We start from the raw sequence: 20,769 nt of genomic DNA on the forward strand, positions 1-20,769 counted from the left end.
GCTGAAAAATGAAGGGAGGGAAAAACGTCCACCAGAGGTCCTTAAGAAACCATTGGAATGTGTTGCCAAAAAATGACAACCTGTTTTTCCAATACCCAAATGCCATTTGAATTCTCTGTCTGCCTTTCCTTCTCAGGTACCTGACAAAAAGTGTTTGATAGTCAGCTGCTTTCCTCTACCCTGAAGTATGACTTTATTCATTCAATTAACTAGGTCCAGTCTTTCTTCCCATTATGCAAACCACAGGGGCACCTAGAATAAGGCAGAGGGAGGCAGGCAATACTCTGGAAGTACTGAACCTCTGATGAGCCTTTGCTCACCGGCTTCTCAAAGGGCCAGGGCAAGATGATGTTACCGCCCAAAGTTAACAGGAGGAAGCTTCCATCCGTGATAAAGCCTGCTTTTCTTGAGGTAAGGGGGTGCACGGTGTGCCTTTTGCCTGCCGGTTCACTGGTACCATTCATCCTGTTGAGAATAAGATCCTTCCTTTCCTAGATGCCATAATCATGGGAAAAAGAACAGTTGCTTTCTGAGCTTGAGGAACTAAGTGTATCCGTTGGCTTTGGTGACATAACAAACTGCACAAAACATGGTAGCTTAAAAGACCAAAGATTTATTATTTTTCAATATTGATGGTTTCTCAATCCTTTGGGTTGCCTGTGAGATTCTCCAGGTCTGGGATGGCTCAGCTGAGGCTTGATGGTCTAGGATGGTTTCACTTACATCTCCGGGTTGTGGGTAATGTCTATCGTCTAGTCTATTACGTACATGGGGCATCCCGTGATTTTTTTTTATATGGGGAACAGTTTTTGACCCACATATTTTTTCTTTAATCTTTATGTCATTAGATTCATGCTGTGCACAGTTTCGTATTCTGATTTTATTTACTAAAAAATTACATTGTTAGAGTTTCCTTTATCTTGAAAAATTCTCCAAAACAAAATTTTAATAGCTGCACAGTATTCTTTGGTTTTAGGTATGCCTCATAATTGAGTTAACCATATTTCTTTTGTTGAGACTTACATTATTCCTATGTTTCACTGTATAAATAACACTGCAACGAAAGCCTCTGTAAACAAGATTTTGAATGTGTCTCTATCTCTCTTAGATCTTCTGAAGTGGGATTTTTGTGATATCACAAAGTAGGAACTCTTCCAAGGGTCTGGATTTATGTCTCCTAGTTTTGTGATAGGAGGTCCAACCATGTCCCCACAGCATTGAATGACAGCATCCCATGCTGCTGGGGACACACGTTTTGATAAGCAAAAAAAGATGGGGAGAGCTATGTAGTCATTTTCATCATTTTGATTATTGGTTGGTTTGAACACTTAGAATATATTTACTGGCCTTTTCTTTTTCAGTAAATTGTATCTTCATGACCTTTGAATTTTTTTTAAAGTTTATTTATTTTTGAGACAGAGAGAGAGAGAGAGAGAGAGACAGAGAGACAGAGAGACAGAGCATGCAGGGGAGGGGCAGAGAAAGAGGGAGAGAGAGAATCCCAAGCAGGTTCTGCGCCGTCAGCAAAGAGCTTGATGTGGGGCTCAATCCCACGAACTGTGAGATCGTGACCTGAACTGAAATCAAGAGTCAGACTTGTAAACGACTGAGCCACCCAGGTGCCCCTCCATTATTTTTAGACTCAGATCTTTTTCTATTCAGGTCAGAAATTTGCTCATATTTTCTGCTGTGATTTTTTTAAAGCATTCATCTCTTTTTTTTTTTTTAACGTTTTATTTTATTTTTGGGACAGAGAGAGACAGAGCATGAACGGGGGAGGGGCAGAGAGAGAGGGAGACACAGAATCCGAAACAGGCTCCAAGCTGTCAGCTCAGAGCCCGACGCGGGGCTCGAACTCACGGACCGCGAGATCGTGACCTGAGCCGAAGTCGGCCATTCAACCGACTGAGCCACCCAGGCGCCCCAGCATTCATCTCTTTAATCCAACTTAAATTTCTGTTGCTGTCCCCTGAATAACCAGTTTTTCCTATACTCTCTGTTGTCTAATCCATACCTTCTCCAGAGCCTTGTAATGCATCCTATGTCATTAAAAAAAATTATCATATCCAATTGTCCACTCAGCATCTCTACTTGAACATCTGCATAATGAACGTATAAAACAGGCCTCCTTTTCTTCTATACCATCCTTGCTCCCGTCCCTCCCAGGCTTCCCTGTTTTACATAATGGCGCATACATTCTTCTATTTGCTCATGACTTCTCTCTTCCTCTCACACCAGCACATCTACTCCATTCAGCTAATGCAGAAGCCCTACATTGAAAACAGTCAGAATCCAACCACTCTTCCTACCAACACTGCTTCCACTCTGCTCCAGCCCCATCACCTCTTGCCTAAGTTATTACAGCCATCTCTTACCTGCTCTGTGTAATTTTGCATTAGGCTAACTTCAAGAGTGTTCTCCAAACAGCATCAGAAAGGTATGTTACATCTGTCCTTCCTCTGCCCAAAGCTCCCAATGGCTTGCCCTTCCCAATGGCATACAATGGTGAGGTCCTTACCCTAGCCTGTGGCATCCCCCTCTTACCTCTCCTAATGCTTGACCTGTCTCTCACCTCTGTCCAACTATAGTGGTCTCCTCGCTGGTCTTTGAGCAGTGCAAGCATGTTCTGGCCTTAGAGCATTTATACTTGTGCTCTCCTCTACCAGAAGTGCCCCTTGGCCAGGTAGATGCATGGCTCTCACTGTCACTCCCTGTAGGCCTTTGCGTAAATATCATTTTCTCACTGAAGCATTTGCTATCCACACTCTTTAAAATTGCAAACTACACTCACTCCTCTTATGCCCCAAATTTCTGCCTCTGATTTTACCTTGTTTTACTTTGTAACACTTAGAACTAGATGGCATACTACCATTTGTATTCATTTACTTGTTTATTGTCCATTTCCCCACACTAGAAGGAGACCATGAGAGCAATAAAGTTTCTTTGTTTCGCTGGTAAATCTTCAGTCTCTATGTTTTTGTATTCATAATCCCATCAAAGTGTTCTTTGAGGGTTTCATTCCTTAATGCTCAGGGGGGAAAAAAACAACTCCAGGTGTTTAAGTAGATCATAGTTTTTAGAGTCATTTTTTGTTTGTTTGTTTTTACTGAATGTAGATGAGTTTCTATGTTTTCTATCTACTTTCGAAATTTGGTAGTATAAAAGGTGAGAAAAATTATTATGTAATGTTCTGTGCCCTACATTTTACCAAAAGTCTTTTAAAAATAAACACTTGGTGTTAGAATATTACAGATTTTTCATATTTAAAGACTTCCACGGGAGAATCTTGTCCTTTTGCAACACTTCTCAAATTTTGCTGTATAATAGGATATAACAAATTGTGTGTTATAATTGTTTATGGACTTTCCTCTTTTTTTCCCATTTCCCGTCACAAGAATTTCATTCTAAATTCAATAATCTGTTCTAAGAATTACCATGTCTAAATGAAAATGTTGTATAACTAGTTGCCCCACCCTCCTCCCAAATTTCCACATCTCTAGAAGGAGAACTTACAAAATTAGGGCCTATGATTTGGGTAATTTTCTTCAGTGCAAAGGTGGGAAGGGGAGTTCTTGTTTTGTTTTGTTTTACCAAAACTTGGCATAATTATTTGCTGTAGTCTTGAAGAAGTTTTTTATTAATTAAAAGCCAAGTTTAAAATGATTAAATAAGGGGCACCTGGGCGGCTCAGTCGGTTAAGTGTCTGACTTCGGCTCAGGTCATGATCTCAGCTTGTGAGTTCAAGCCCCATGTCGGGCTCTGTGTTGACAGCTCAGAGCCTGGAGCCTGCTTCGGATTCTGTGTCTGTCTCTCTCTGCCTCTCCCCTGCTTTCTCTCTCTCTCTCTCTCTCTCAAAATAAACAAGCATTTAATTTTTTTTTGATTTTAAAAAAGTAAATAAAATTGCTAAATGAAATAAGACACACAGTAGAACTGAGCTCTAATGCACATGCCATGGCTGGTGCCAACCTGCTGCTTTCCAGTTGGGTTTTCCATTAGGTATGGTTTTCCACTAGCCATATTTTTAGCCTCACATATTAACTATTCCTATAATTAAATGCTAGGTAATAAAAGAATCAGAACAGTCTCTGCTCATCTTAACCATGCCCTTTCTATTTTGAAACACAACCAAAAAAAAAAAAAAAAAAAAAAGAAAGAAAGAAAGAAAGGAAAATAAAGAGCAAAGGTGGGGGGTGGAACATGGGAGGAGAAAACAAGAAAGTTTCTTTGGGACACTTTAGTTTATAAACATAGGAAAGGTGAACTTTTGAAAGTTTTCATTAATAAGAAACCAATTTCCCCCTCCCATACACAACTGCCTTCCTGCTCCTTCAAAAAAAATTTTTTTTAACCTTTATTCATTTTCGAGAGACAGACTAAGTGCGAGTGGGGGAGGGGCAGAAAGAGAGAGGGAGACACAGAATCCGAAGCAGGATCCGGTCTCTGAGCTGTCAGCACAGGGCCCGATGTGGGGCTCGAACCCACAAACCATGAGGTCATGACCTGAGCCAAAGTCAGATGCTTAACCGACTGAGCCACCCGGGTGCCCCAAGCCTTCCTGCTCCTTCAAATGTCCACCAGTCAACCCAAAAAGTAGTGTTTCTCCAGCTCCTCAGTTGTAGTTTGAGACTTACCATGAAGTAGTATCAAAATGTATTTGATCAAAAATCTGTGAATAATTTTCTAACAAATCTGTGTTACCATAGATGTGTAATATAAAATCACAACTGTGAAAACTGTTACTTTGGAAAAAGAAGCCATGAATCTAAGACTGAGTGGTTGCTTAAAACTTCTCCCAGTAATAATGCTTGGTACTTACTCATTTATCTATTCAAACAGATCATCAGTAATGACACCAAATATGCAAGTGAGATTTATGAAAGAATAATTTTAAACTAAGGAACTTTTCTCCACCTTTTATCCACAAATTGGGAAAACACTTTTGTTGTTCAGTTGGTGACTTTATCAGCAAAAGCGTTCCTAAAATTAAATCTCACTTAGTTGTGTGTTTCTATCGGTTAGAACTTTGTTTGTGTGTGACAAAAACTTAAAACAGAAGGTTGGAAGTTTGTTTGTTTATGAATATGGCCCAGAGGTGGACAGTGCAAGGCTATCAAGTCAGTCCCGTGATCACCGAGGCTCTCGGCACAGGGCTTTCATCTCATTGTCCAGTCTGCAATTACCATGCAGACAATAGGAAAGAGGAAAAAGAAAACAAAGAAAATCTCTCCATTTACTGATGCCTCCAAGAATTTGCATGTGGACCATGATAAGGGCGGTGGGGAAATGTAGTCCTTATTCCAAGCAGCCATGTATTCAGCTTAAATTTGGGGATTCTGTTATTATAGAAGAAGAAAATGCCACACCATTTGATACGTTAAAGGAAAGAAAAGTATATAAATGAAACTGTTAAAGAAAATAAGGTATACAAAAAAAACTGAGGAAGAATGGCCAGCCAGAAATTCTTCTACCTTGGGAAGTGTGCAATTACATGTTTTTAGTAGGAACCTCTGAATATCTCCAAAGCACTGTTCAAAGAAAGAAATTTTACTGCCCTCCTCATTTCTCCTTGTTTCCCACCCTGTCCAACCCATGTTAGGGGTTGGAGGAGGAATTCAACGAGAAAGAGAAGAACCTTACCTTACCCCTTCATGGAGGTGGCCAGACCAACACCAGCCCTAGCCTGGGGAGGAGAAAGCTGTGATTTTGATTGAAATAAGTTCTTAAACAAAATTGGACATTTTTTAAAGTTTATTTATTTATTTTGAAAGAGGAGAGGGGCAGAGAGAGAGAGAGAGGGAGAGAGAGAATCCCAACCAGGCTTTGTGCTATCAGCACAGAGCCTGATGTGGGCCTTAAACCCCCAAACTGTGAGATCATGACCTGAGCCAAAATCAAGAGTCAGACATTTAACTGACTGAGCCACTGAGAAGCCCCCAAATTGGACAGTCTTAATTACTAAGTTGTGACAGTAAAAGTGATTATACGAGAGATCAGAAATGTCACAGATGCACCTGGGGATTTTATCCAGGATCAGGGAAAGAGCTTTTCTTCTGAATAAAGTTTAAAAGAACAATGAGAAATAAAAGCAAAGATCATTCGTGATTATATCCTGTGAGCATTGCTTGTACAAAGCAGTGGTTGCAAGAACTCCCTCGCAGGATTTTTCATGAAGAATGTAAGAAAGTTGCAGAGAACAAGGCTTAGAGAGGCACTAAATAAATGTTGGTTTCCTTCCCTTGATTCTTATTATTCCTTCCACAACTATGCATTGAATTCATACTACTTGCCAATTATGGTTTTCAGAATAAAAACATAGGAGGGGGAAAACATCAGAGCGAACAGTAGAAGTGGATTTGAAAAAGAAGAATCTTTATCTCACATCTCTGGTCTAAAAAGAATTCAATCACTTCTTGTCTAAAGAGAATTCGATGTATCTGCCTCATTACCACCTGGGAGAAGCTGTTGGAATTTTAGACGCAATTCCCAGGAGGGACTCCAGCATTTGAAGCTTGGAATTTTAACTTCATTTTATTAACAGTCATCCTATAACATATCTGTTGAGTTGTGAGCTCATATAGTTATTTTTCGGTTAAAAGGTAATGCCAACCCAAATGGGTCCACACACAGATATGAAAGAAAGAGTCTGAAACCATTTCCTAGGGGTATTGGGCTAGAGAGAGGCCTCTTTCCATTTTCTCACCTGAAGGTATAAATTTCAGTTTTCTCCATTAACATGGTGAATTTCACTTGCCTGTTCTGCTTTCCCAGTTACAATGGCCAGTGCCTACAAGTTTTATCTTTAGTGACATCTAGTGGTTACATATTATAATGCGAACATCTCAGCTTTGATCCTTTACGGGGCTGAAATCACGGGCCAAGAGGAGTTAGGCTTGGGATTTGTTTTTCACCTTTAACCTCCTTGTCAAGTAGTCGGGTGGGAAAAATGTCTTTGTATCATGGAAATTCAGATTCTCCCACTTCCGACTGGCAAAATAGAATGTTTGTGCCCCCACATCATTGATAGAATGTCAAATATCTCTGGAAGAGAGGTACTATGTTCTTTCAAGTGGCAATTATAAAGCAACTTCCTTTCCTACTTTAGGAAACTATGAAGGTGTTACAAATTAACACTATGGAGAAAAGTAGAAAAGCAATGCCAAAATTTTCCATTCCCTTTCCCTGGTTGGAGCAGAGACATGCTATGGAGATTTTTAGAGAGGAAGAAATCCAATGATTCACATTTTTCTGTCTGGTTTGAACTTGTAATTATTTAAAAGCAAAACGAAAACCAGAATTTGGCATTCCAGATTTGAAAGCTATTTCAAAATCATTTTATAACAGATCCAATTGTGGTTCGACTGAAATTTATTTTACTCTTGTCTTTTGTTTTCTCTCAACCCATAGATTACAAAAAATTGGGCAGAGTTAAATGAATTCCCAGAGAACAGAGGAATCTAATCCATTATGACTTTCTTCTTTCTTCCTAACTTGTACGTAGAAAAAAAGCACAAAAAAAAATATAGCATACACTCATGTGTCCCCATTTTCTTTAATAAAATAAAGAAAATATTATGGGAAAAGTTGGTCTTATTTTTTTCCTTCATTCCAATCCCATTCCCCATCACTATCATGCATATGGTATTTATTCTCCTAGCCAATGTTTTGTAGAAACAATTTTCTCTCTATATATGCACCCATCAAAAATATTATTCAGTGTGTGTTTTAATTATATAAATATTATTGTACTGTAGGTATCATTCTATACTTTGTTTTTTATAGCTATTCATGTATGGATATATAATCTTAGTCCTTTATTTGAACTGCTGAATTCCATTGTATAAAGAGATCACAATTTATCTGTCCATTCTCTTTACTGTAAGAAATTTTTTTCCCCAACAGTATTTTTTTTTCCTATTGGAAACAATACTGTGCAGGTACTTTTGTAATGGTGGAGTAAGGACTTCTAAAACTCTGTTCATCCATAAAAGAGATGAGGACACTGGCAAAATTGTCAAAATCAACTTCTTTTCAGAATTTGGGGAACCAGTCAAAGGTTTGCAATCATCTAAGGACTATTTACTAAAAAAAAAAAAAAAAAAAAAAAAAAAAAAAGGATGAAAATCCACAACATTAAAACCACAGTAGCTGTGAAAATTAGGAGCCCAGACGCTGCTAGAAAGGGCAGTATAGCTTCCCTTTAATTCCTCCAAATAACCACCCCTGTTTGATTTGTTTGTTGTCCCCTTGAAAAATACCATTTACCATTTACAGGGCTTATCTTTACCTGACTCAGGCTCCTTCAGTACATCTCTATATTTATAGCAGTAAGTGCATATATTAAGGAAGAAAAAAGGGGACACCTTGGTGGCTCGGTTGAATGTTCGACTCTTGATTTCAACTCAGGTCGTGATCCCAGGATCTTGAGATCGAGCCCTGCATCAGGCTCCACACTGAGCATGGAACCTGCTTAAGATTCTGTCTGTCTGTCTGTCTCTCTCTCTCTCTCTAAAATTAAAAAAAAAATAGGGGTGCCCGGGTAGCTCAGTCAAGCATCTAACTCTTGACTTCGGCTCAGGTCATGATCTCATGACTCAGGAGTTTGAGCCCTCTGTTGGGCTTTGTGCTGTGTGGAGCCTGTTTGGGATTCTGTCTCCCTCTCTCTCAAAAATAAATAAATAAACATTTTTTTAAAAAAATAAAATAAAAAATAAATAAATTTAAAAATAAAGAATGCAAAAGGATCTCAAATCAACAACAAACTTTCTACTTTAAAAACTAGAGAAAAAAAAAAAAGCAAACTTAATCCAAAGCTAACAGAAGTAAAGAAACAAAGATTAGGGTGAACATAAATGAAATAGAGATGGTGGGGAGGGAAGGAAATTAATTGAAACCCAAACTTGGCTATTTGAAAAGATAGCAAAATCATAAACCATTGGCTATATTGCCCAAGAAAAAAGGGAAAACCTGAAATGGCTAAAATCAATGGTAAGAAGCCATTACTATCAACCTTCTAGAAATCAAAAGGATTATAAGGGAACACTCTGAACAAATGCATGACAACAAACTAAATAACATAGATGTAATGGACAGATCTCCAGAGAGACACAAACTATCAAAACTTCTCAAGAAGTAGAAAAAAATTAGATTGGATATAATTATAACAAGAGATTAAATTATTAATCAAAAACTTTCCTGCAAAGAAAAATCTCAAGAACAGACGGCTTTCCTGGTGAACTCTACCAAGTGTTTAAAGACAGATCAACATCAATTCTTTATAAACTCTTCTTAAAAAACAAAAACAAAAAACAAGAAGATTGAACATTGTCCAATTCATTCTGTGAGCCCAGCATTACTCTGAAAGCAACGCCAGACAAAGGTATCTCAAGAAAATAAAACTACAGATCACTAACTCTTATAAACATAGATGTAAAAATCCTCAACAAAAGAGTAGCAAACTGAACCTGGTGACGTATAAAAAGGATTATATCCCATGATCAAGTGGAATTTATTTTATAAATGCAATGGTGATTTGTCATCCAAAAATTAATTAATGCAAAACACCATGTTAATATGATAAAGGACAAAAACCTTATGAGCACCTCAATAGATGCAGAAAAACATTTGACAAAACTTAATATCCTTTCATGATAAAAAATACTTAACAAACTAAGGTTAGAAGGGGGGCTTCCTCAACCTAATAAAAAGAATCTATGAAAACCCACAGCTGACACCATACTTAGTGGTGAAAAATTGAATTCCCTCACTACTTCTATCTATACCTACAAGTCAACACTGTACTGGAGGTTTTAGCCGGGGTAATTAGACAAAAAAAAGAAGAGGCATCCAGATTGGAAGGAAAAAAGTAAAACTCTTTTCACTTGCAGATAAAAAAAAATCTTGTATATAAAAATCACTTGTATTTTTACACATTAGCAGTGAACAATCCAAAAATGACATTAAGAAAAATCAATTTCCTTCAGAATCACATTAAAAAGTATAAACGGTTAGGCGCAAATTTAACTAGAGAAATGCAAGAAAACCACAAAACAATGTGAGATAAATAAATGGAAAGACACATGTTCATGTATCAGAACTTAATATCATTAAGATGGCAACATTCCTCAAATTGATCTACAGATTTGATGCAATCTTTACCAAAATGCCCACTGTATTCATTGTAGGAACTGACAAGTTGATCCTAAAATGCATATAGAAATGGAAGCGACCCAGAATGGCCAGTACAATCTTGAAAAAGGAGATCAAGTTTGGATGACACACACTTAGTGATTTTAAAGCTTACTGAAAAGCTACTGAAAAGTAAGTGATTTTAAAAGTAAAAGTGATTTTGAAGTAAAGTAAAAAAAAAAAATTAAAGTGATTTTAAAGCTTACTGAAAAGCTACTGAAAAGTCGCTTACTGAAAAGCTTACTGAAAAGTAATCAAGACAGTACTGACATAGGATAGGCATATAGACAGATCAATGGGATAGAACCAAGTCCAGAAATAAATAAACCCTTACCATTTAGTCAGTTTGTTTCCAATAAGAATGCCAAGACAATTCAATACAGAAAAAAATAGTCTTTTTAAGAAATGGTAGAGATTGGGGCACCTGGGTAGCTCAGTCAGTTAAGTGTCCTACTTCGGCTCAGTGGGTTTGAGCCCCGCATCAGGCTCTGTGCTGACAGCTCAGAGCCTGGAACCTGCTTTGGATTCTGTCTCCTTCTGCTCCTCCCCCACTCATGCTCTGTCTCTCTCTGTCTCTCAATAAATAAATAAATGTTTTAAAAAAATTAAAAAAAAGAAATGGTAGAGATAAGTAGGTATTGCACATGCAAAGAATAAACTCCTATTTTTACATCATATACTAAAACTAACTCAAAATGCATCAAACACCTAAATGTAAGACCTAAAACTGTAAAACTCTTGGAAGAAAATATAGGTTTAAATCTTAGAGTGTAGTTGGTTTAAGCAATTTTTTCTTAGATCTGACATCAAAAACACAATCAAGAAAAGAAAAAATACAGATAAATTGGAATTTATTAAAATTAGAAACTGTGCTACAATGGACCCTTCAAGAATTCACAGAATGGGGGAAAATATTTGCAAATCATATATCTGGTAAGTGTCTCGTACCCAGAGTATCTGGAAAATCACTTACAACTCAACAATAAGAAGACAAATATAACTCAATTTAAAAATAGGCAAAGGTCTTACATAGACTCATCTCCAAGGAAGATACACAAATAGCTAATTAGTAGATAAAAACATGCACAAAGGAGATACAAATCAAAATTACAGTGAGATATACCACTTCACACCCACAGGGATGGCTATAATAATAATTTAAAAAGAAGATATTAAGTGTTGGCAAGCATATGGGGAAATTGGAACCCTCAGACATTGCGGATGAGTTTCTGAAATGGTGAAGCCACTTTGGAAAGCAGCTTGGTAGTTCTTCAGAAATTAAAAATAAAGCTACCATATGAACCAGCAACTTTCCTTCTCCAGTATATACCCAAGAGAAATAAAAACATAGGCTCACACAAAACTCTGTACATGAATGTTCATAACAGCATTATTCATAATAGCCAAAAAGTAAAAAAACAATCCAAATCTACATTAACTGGCAAATGGATAAACAAATGTGGCCTATCTATACCCTGGAATATTGGTCAGCCATACAAAGGAATGTAGTACCCATGCAGGCCACAACATGGATGCATTTTGAAAACATTATGCTAAGTGAATGAAGCCAGTCACAAAAAGCTATACGTTGTAGGATTCCATTTATATGAAACGTCCAGAATAGGCAAATCCATGGAGACAAAAAATAGATTAGTGACAGCCAGGTGTTAGGGGAAGGAGACAGTGAGTAACTTCAAATTGGCACAGGGTTTCTCTTGGGATTAATGAAAATATTCTAAAATTGGATAGGGACACATAGTTGCCCAACTCTGTAAATATATTTAAAACTACTGAATTGCAAACTTTTAGAAAATGAATTTTACGGAGTGGGAATTGTATCTTTATTTTTACTTATTTGTTGTGAAATGCTATCTTATTATGTACATTCCAGTGACTTCAAGGCAGCTTAAGCATCCCTTAATATTTATTCATTAGTTTTCCTCTTCTGTGAATTTTTATCCATATTCTTTGCCTGGCTTCTGTTGGGCTGGTGGTGTGCAAAACTACCTTTCAGTGCTGGTGATGTATGAACCAGAAGCTTCCCTCTACAGCAGTGACAAGTAAGCATTAGTGGCCACTTGGACATGTCAGTACTTTCGAGAGGGAACCACATCCATTCCACAATGGAATCTCTGAAACACATGGTTACCATGACAAATGACAACATCTCAAAGGATTCCTTTAGTTGACAGAGTGTTTTACTTTTGGCTAAGAGGTAAAGTACTTGAGTTTCTTTTCACTACTGTGCCTCATCACCAATAACAGAGAGGTTACACACAAGTAAGTAATTTTTCTCCTATTAACCCTTCAGTCAGTCAAAAGCCTGTCTTCTTTCTCAGGTGACCACTTTCCTTAGTTTGTATTGTTAAAAGAAACAAGTACGGATACATGAGGATGTACCTCACCATCTACCCTCTTCTAAAGTTCTTACCAAATTTGACGATTGGAAGAGTTCATCTTTGTTCATTGATCTCCTGACTTCATGTCTATCATCTTTTCCACCATCTGCCCACATCTCTTCTGCCTTGCAGGCATTTGAGCTCCTGTGTTAGCTGATGGCCATCTAAACCACCTATTGGCTGGCACCCACAAAATGTGGACTCAACCCAAGCACCCAAAGTCTAAAATTGAATTCCCATCCAGAAAACCTTTCATTTTCCTCAATGAAGCTGGACTTCAAGGAATCAGGAAACAAATCCATCAGGTGGTGAAAAGCCCGTGAGACTAATCAGTGTACACATCAGTTTAAGAAACGCTAATCACAATTTATTAAAATAAACCAGACACAGGGCGCCTGGGTGGCGCAGTCGGTTAAGCGTCCGACTTCAGCCAGGTCACGATCTCGCGGTCCGTGAGTTCGAGCCCCGCGTCGGGCTCTGGGCTGATGGCTCAGAGCCTGGAGCCTGTTTCCGATTCTGTGTCTCCCTCTCTCTCTGCCCCTCCCCCGTTCATGCTCTGTCTCTCTCTGTCCCAAAAATAAATAAACGTTGAAAAAAAAAATTAAAAAAAAAATAAATAAATAAAATAAACCAGACACACATAGAAGCATAGAATAACAAAAATCGGATCAGGGAGAAAATCCTAGATCTGTCCTAAAATTTATTCATAAATTTAAAATTTATGTATTTAATCCCATGAGAATTTTAAAGAGTGAATTTTTCCCAAAGCGAAATCTTTGGTGGGATAGACTAGGCACATTCATTTAGTAAGATGCAAAGTGTTTGGAAATGACAATGCAAACACTCAACAAATGAAAAAAGAGCTAAACCGTGAGCACATACAACATTTCGGGGATGAGGCTTTTGTTCCCATGTTTGGATCCAGACATGCCTCCCTGGGAATGGATAACCTTTGGTTCTGGTTTTGAACCAAGGATAAGTGGTGAAGCTGAACTAAGCAAGGAGTCAGAAAGATAAGCCCTAGTGCAGAGAGGGCTCAGGATGGATACGAGATATTCCGTAGTAGCTTTAAAGCTGACAGGATCAAATAGCTGGGGAAGAATAAGGCTGAAAGAGCAAATTTACACACACACAATTTTGGGTCAGGAAGAGAATTCCTCCACATGAAGGTTCAACAAACATTTGATCAGAGGATAGTTCATCTCATTCGATACTGAGTAATGATTACAAAGGAATCAAAGAAAGATTTTACAAGAAAAAAAGCAGGAAAGTAATATAAAAATAAATGACAAATAATTTTAGAAAAATATTTTCAAAGAGCAGATGACAAAGACTTTACAATTCAATGAAACAATTTTATATATAAAATGTGAGGATAAAATAGAGATATAAGAATTCAAGGAAGAATAGTGCAGCTCAGAAAAGAAATGGAGGAGAGAAATATTCTACAAAAACAAAGGGCATGTCGGAAACAGTACAAAGAAAATAAACATTGCTGCGAACATGATAAGGAGCAGGAAGGACAAATTGAAGTCACCTAGAAAGACTTTTTAAAAGACATTTTTGGGGTGCCTGGGTGGCTCAGTCGGTTAAGCGCCTGACTTCAGCTCAGGTCATGATCTCACGGTTCGTGGGTTTGAGGCCCACATCGGGCTCTGTGTTGGCAGTTCAGAGCCTGGAGCCTGCTTTGGATTCTGTCTCTCCTTCTGTCTCTGCCCCTCTCCCACTCACACTCTGTCTCTCAAAAATAAAGAAACAGTAAAAAAAAAAAAATTTTTTTTAAGACATCATGTGTAAGCACAATTGGTATCACCAAAGAAGAGAACTAAAATAACAGAAGAAAGTATTTAAATACAAATTTTAGTAAAACTTTCCATGAACGTATAGATTGAAAACCAGGCTACGTCCCCAGAAAAATTAACTCAAGACAATCAATGGTGAGTTATAGCCATTGAAAATGGCTGATTGAAATCACATCGAAAATGGTGATTTTCAAAGGTAAATAAAAGATGCTTTGGAAATCCAAGAAAAGGAAAAACGCTCAATTAATCTATTCAATGCTAGAGGACTCTGGAGCTGAGCCTCTAAAATCCTTGAGGAAGATGCTGTGGCCCAACAATGTTGTGACTCAGCCAGACTTTAATTCAGAGTGAATGTAACAAACATTTTTTAACATGGAAGAACTCACGTGATTCCCCTCCTCAATAGACTAACAGAAAATGAACTTTAACCCAACTAGAGATGAATGGGCAAAGTATGGCCGATGACAGTGGATCTAGCTCAATGTAGGGCTAAGACAATGAAGGAAAATGAAGATTATTATTTCAGAACTGAATATAAATATTATAAACTTTGAAAATATAGAAATGATATAACTAATAACATAAAAATTAGAAAACAAAAGGGAAGGTAATGTCAGGACATTGATTTCTTCATTATTAAAGCTTAGGGATTAATAAGTTATCAAGGACAGTCAACCCTTGAACAAGACAGGGGTCAGGGGCATCAAACTCTGTGCCAGTCAAAAACCTGCATATAATGTTTGATTCCCCAAAAACCTAACTACTGATAGCCTACTGTTGACTGGAAGCCTTACTGATAACATACATTTATAGTACTCTATGGTATACACTGAAAAAAATCCACATATAAATGGGCCCATACAGTTCAAACTCCTGTTGTTCAAGGGTCCACTGTAATATAAACAGAAAAGCATAAAGGTTTCACTAAGTAATCAGCTAAAATTATATGGAGAATGAGGGAGGGGAGGAAATAAAAATTCATTGTTGATTTCAAAAATTTCATCTTGGCTTACAGTTGGGACTCGACAGATTCGCTCTAAAGTTTTGAAGAATAAATACATTACAAAAAGTCATATTAATCATAATCACAAGAGGAATATAAGCCTTTCGTATTAAAGAAACACACAAACACATCACATTATACACACACACACACACACAAAGTAAGGGAGAAAATACCAAATCATAAAGGATTTAAAGGTAGCTACAACAAAAGCAGAACTTAAAAATAGGACAAAAGTAAAAACCCAAATCCATTATGTAAATACATCAAAACTCACCTATAAGAAGAAAAGAATCTGGGGCACCTGGGTGGCTCAGTCGGTTGGGCGTCCGACCTCGGCTCAGGTCATGATCTCACGGCTTGTGAGTTTGAGCCCCACATCAGGCTCTGTGCTGACAGCTCGCAGCCTGGAGCCTGCTTCAGATTCTGTGTCTCCCTCTCTCTTCTGCCCCTCCCCTGCTCATGCTCTGTCTGTCTCTCTCTCAAAAATATATAAACATTCAAAAAAAATTAAAAAAAAAAGAAGGAAAGAATCTGGCTGAATTACAAATAAAACCCAGAAATATGCTACATACTAGAGACATTTATAAAACAAAAGATCTCAAAATGGTTGTAAATAAAAAGATGGAAAAAAAGCATTCCAGGAAAATGTACACAAATAATTGTGACAGCAAATTAGGAGTTGAGATCTTAATCCAGATAACTTGAATTCCACACTTGGAAATAAATGCCTGGCTTGCTCAGTCCATTAAGCCTCCAACCCTTGATTTTGGCTCAGGTCTTGATTTCACTGTCTTGAGATCAAGCCCCACGTTGGGCTCCACACTGGGCCTGGAGCCTACTTGGGATTCTCGCTCTCTCTCCCTCTCTCTCTCTCTGCTACTTCCCCACTCAAGCTCTCTCTTTCTCTCTCTCTCAAAAAAAAAAAAAAAAAGACTTTAAAACATTAAATGTATTTTTAAGCAGCACTTAATGAGAAAATGTATAATCCATAATGAAGACAAAATAATTATAAAAATCTATATAAGAAGAATTTTAAGATGCCCCCCAATATTCCTGTCTCTCAGTATCCATGCTTTGAATAAATCCCTCCCCCATGAAGCTGGAAAGGTAAGGCAGGATGTGGGCTGCTCTCTGCCTGTGATGAGATATGACAATGTTCCATAATATGGCAAAAGGGATTTTACAGATGCAATAAAGGTTATTAGGCAGCTGACTTTGAGTTGATCAAAATGGGTGTTGCCCTAGTGGGCCTGGTGCAAGTTTGGGTCTAAACGTGGGAGACGGAAGTCAGAGATTGGAGTGAGAGAAGGTCTTGCCCACGTGGCAAGGGATGGCCTCTAGGAGCTGAAAGGTGCACTCAGACACAGCCAGCAAGAGAGTGGCCCTCCAATCTTAACGGTCTCAAGGAACTGATTTCTGCCAAACACCCAAATGACCTAGGGGAGGATCCTGTGCCTCAAATGAGATTGCAGTCCCTGCCGACACCTCAACTCCAGCTATGTGAGACCCTAAGCAGAGCTTAAACCTTCTGACCTGTAGAAATCGTCAAACAGTAAATGGATGGTTTTTTAAGCCATTAAGCTTGTAGTAATTTGTTACACAGCAAAAGAAAATAAATACAATGTGCATTCCGTATAACATAGTAGCATGAAAACGATAAAGCAATGGAAAATAATACACGTATTCCTGAAATCTACTGAAATTCCTGAAATTTAACTACAACTACAAATCACCAAGCACAAAAAAAAGTCTTACAGGAAATCAAATAGTGTGCAAAAGATACAATCTCACCTACATGAAGTTCAAGAAAAGGCAAAACTAATCCTCTGATGTTAGCTGTCAGAATAGTGGTTATCTCGGGCTGGAGGGGGGGACAGGGAGGGTGCGAGGGAGAAGGGTTCCCACTGAAAAGGGCACAAGGGTACCCTTTCAGACACTGGAAATGTTTTACACCTTCATGGTTACATGGTTGTATAAATATGTAAGAAGTCATTGAGCTGTACTCTTAAGATTTTATGCACTTTGTGTATATTACCCCTTAATAAAAGTACCTTTGGGCAAAAAAAAATGATAGAGCAAAACAAAACTATAAGAACGTTACTAGTTCATATACTAACACAAAACACTCTTTTGCAGTACTATTAGAAGAATTTAATTCACCTTTGTCAGCATGACATCAAAGATTCAGAAAGCAAGTAAGAATTTAGGATACAGCAAAGACAAAGGTAAATATGTATATGTATGTGTATGTTGTGTGAGAGAGATCTGTATATCAGTCTCTATCCATTAAAAACAGAGAATGTATTTTTTTTCCCAGTGAGCACAAAAGGTCTATTCACAAAAGATCACCCTGTTAGGTTAGAAATCTCTGCATAAGTTCCAAAATGTAGAAATAGCGAAAATACTTTCTGATCACAAGGCAAAACATTAGAAAGTAATAACAAACTTATGAGACTAAGCAAAGACGAAAACAAAAAACAACCTACCATTTTGCCATCTGTCCTACTCTATTTTGAACAATTCTTGGGTCAACGAGGAAATTAATACGGAAATTGCAGAATGTTGGTAACACATCGCAGGACCTACAGCACACAGCCAAAACTGCAAACAGAAAAAGATCCATAACCTTAAATATTTAGACTACCAGAAAGAATGAAAGTAATTGAATCATATATCCAAAGCAAGAAGTTAGAAAATAAATAAGTAAGTAAGTAAATAAATCCAAAAAAGGCAGTCAAAAAAGAAGGCATACATTCAAGGGATACAAGAGAGCTGATGCATAGGGGCACTTGTACCCCAATGTTTATAGCAGCACTCTCAACAATAGCCAAATTATGGAAAGAGCCGAAATGTCCATCAACTGACGAATGGATAAAGAAATTGTGGTTTATATACACAACGGAGTACTACACAGCAATGAGAAAGAATAAAATATGGCCTTTTGTAGCAACATGGATGGAACTGGAGAGTGTTACGTTAAGTGAAATAAGTCCTACAGAGAAAGACAGATACCATATGTTTTCACTCTTATGTGGATCCTGAGAAACTTAACAGAAGTCCATGGGGGAGGGGAAGGAAAAAAAAAGAGGTTAGAGAGGGAGGGAGCCAAAGCATAAGAGACTCTTAAAAACTGAGAACAAACTGAGGGTTGATGGGGGGTGGGAGGGAGGGGAAAGTGGGTGATGGGTATTGAAGAGGGCACCTTTTGGAATGAGCACTGGGCGTTGTATGGAAACCAATTTGACAGTAAATTTCGTATTTAAAAACAAAACAAAAACAAACAAAAAAAAGAAGGCATACATAAAGACAAGGCTGAATTCCTGAATTTGATGAGAGGAATAAGAAGACTACTAAGCTCAAATTTTGATACCTTCTCATGATGAAGAGGACACTTCACTTGAGTGACATTCTTTCCTAAAAACCCAGTCTTATTATGAGGAAAACACCCGACAAATGCAAGTCAAGGGACAGTCTGCAAAATACCTGACTAGTCCTTTTCAAAACTGTCAAGGTCGTGAACAAGGGAAAGTTGCAAAAACAGTTACAGGTCAGAGGAAACTAAGGCAGCAGGATGACTGAATGCAGTGGGATCCTGGAATGGGAAAAATGGGTGAAATCCACATGAACTCTATAGTTTAGTTAATAGAACCGTACTAATATTAATTTCTTAGCTTTGACAAATGTGCCATGGTAACGTACAATGCTAACATTAGGGGAAGCTGCGTGAGGGGTATATGAGATCTCTTACTAGCTTTGCAAATTTTCTGAAAATCTAAAATTATTCCAAAAAAAAAAATCTAAAGAACTTCAGAAGACCTGGAAAATCTAGGCAGAGCAATTAAAATGGAAGAAGTAAGAATAATTACCAAAGGGCTATCTCCTCAAACAAACAAAAGTATCCCAGGTCCTAAAGTTTCTATAAAAGAATTTTCCAAATATTTCAGTAACTGATAAACTCCAATCTAACTCGTCATTCTGATAACATAGAGAAATTTAAAGAGCATTCACATTATTGTCCATGGAGTGAGTAAATAAAAAATAATATATTTTTCCTTTGTAATGTATTATTTCTATTTTTAAAAATACTGGATGATGAGGTACCTGGGTGGCTCAGTGGGTTCAGCATCTGACTCTTGATTTTGGCTCAGGTCATGACCTCATGGTTAGTGAGATTGAGCCTCGAGTCGGGCTCTGTGCTGACAGTGCGGAGCCTGCTTGGGATTCTGTCTGTCTCTCTCTCTCTGACCTTCCTCCGCTAATACTCTTGCTCTCTCTTTCAAAATAAATAAACTAAAAAAAATTTTTTTTAAATAAAAATACTGGATGGTTATGTGCAGAAATGGCAAATAGTGGTAGAAATTTTTGTCTCATTCTTTATTTCAATGAGAATGCTTCTAATCATTTCCTTATTATATCTGGTCCTAGCTTTTGTGCTTATATATCACATTGAGAAATTAACCACATATCTACTTTATTAAGAACTGTTATCAAGAAGAGGCTTACAAAACAGGGCGCTTGCGTGGCTCAGTCAGTTAAGCATCTGACTCTTGATTTCGTCTCAGGTCATGATCTCTGGGTACATGAGTTCGAGCCCCGCATCGGGCTCTGTGCTGACAGTGCAGAGCCTGCTTGGGATTCTCCCTCTCTCCCCATCCCCCTTTCCCCTCCCTCACTCGTGCTGTCTCTGACTCTCTCAAAATAAATTAATAAACTTAAAAAAAGAATATGCTTACAATTTTATCAGATTTTTTTGCCTCCACAAAAATTATTATGTAAATTTTCTTCTTTTTAAAGCAATTAATGTTAATAATTGTGTTATGAGCTCTCTTTTATTGAACCATCCCTGCACGTTTGGAATAAATACCACTTGGTTATAGCTTATTATTCTTTTAATGTGTCTCTGTATTCTGTCTGCTAACCTTTTTACTAAGTGTTGTTCAGTATCTGAAGTTTTAGTGTGCGCGTGTGTGGGTGTGTGTGCATACTATCCTTGATGGGCTTTGCCATCAAGATCATACTAGCCTCAAATTTGGGGATACATCCCGCTAAGATGATAAGAGATTAAGTTGATTCCCTTTTAACTAGTCTCCTTCTTCTCCCTGACTAGTAACCGGTCTCCAGTGTCTACGGTCCATCGTGAAATGGCATCGCCTGGTAAGTGAGATTCTCGAAGACATTAATGTAACTGAAATCTCCCGGGTAAATAAAAATAAAGTAAAACAAAATAACTTGTTCACTGTCTCTATTACAAGGGTATCATAATTCGTGTTTAAAATACATGTATCTGGGGGGCGCCTGGGTGGCGCAGTCGGTTAAGCGTCCGACTTCAGCCAGGTCACGATCTCGCGGTCCGGGAGTTCGAGCCCCGCGTCGG

The sequence above is a fragment of the Lynx canadensis genome, chromosome F1 (assembly GCF_007474595.2).
Source record: "Lynx canadensis isolate LIC74 chromosome F1, mLynCan4.pri.v2, whole genome shotgun sequence".
Taxonomy (NCBI): Eukaryota; Metazoa; Chordata; class Mammalia; order Carnivora; family Felidae; genus Lynx; species Lynx canadensis.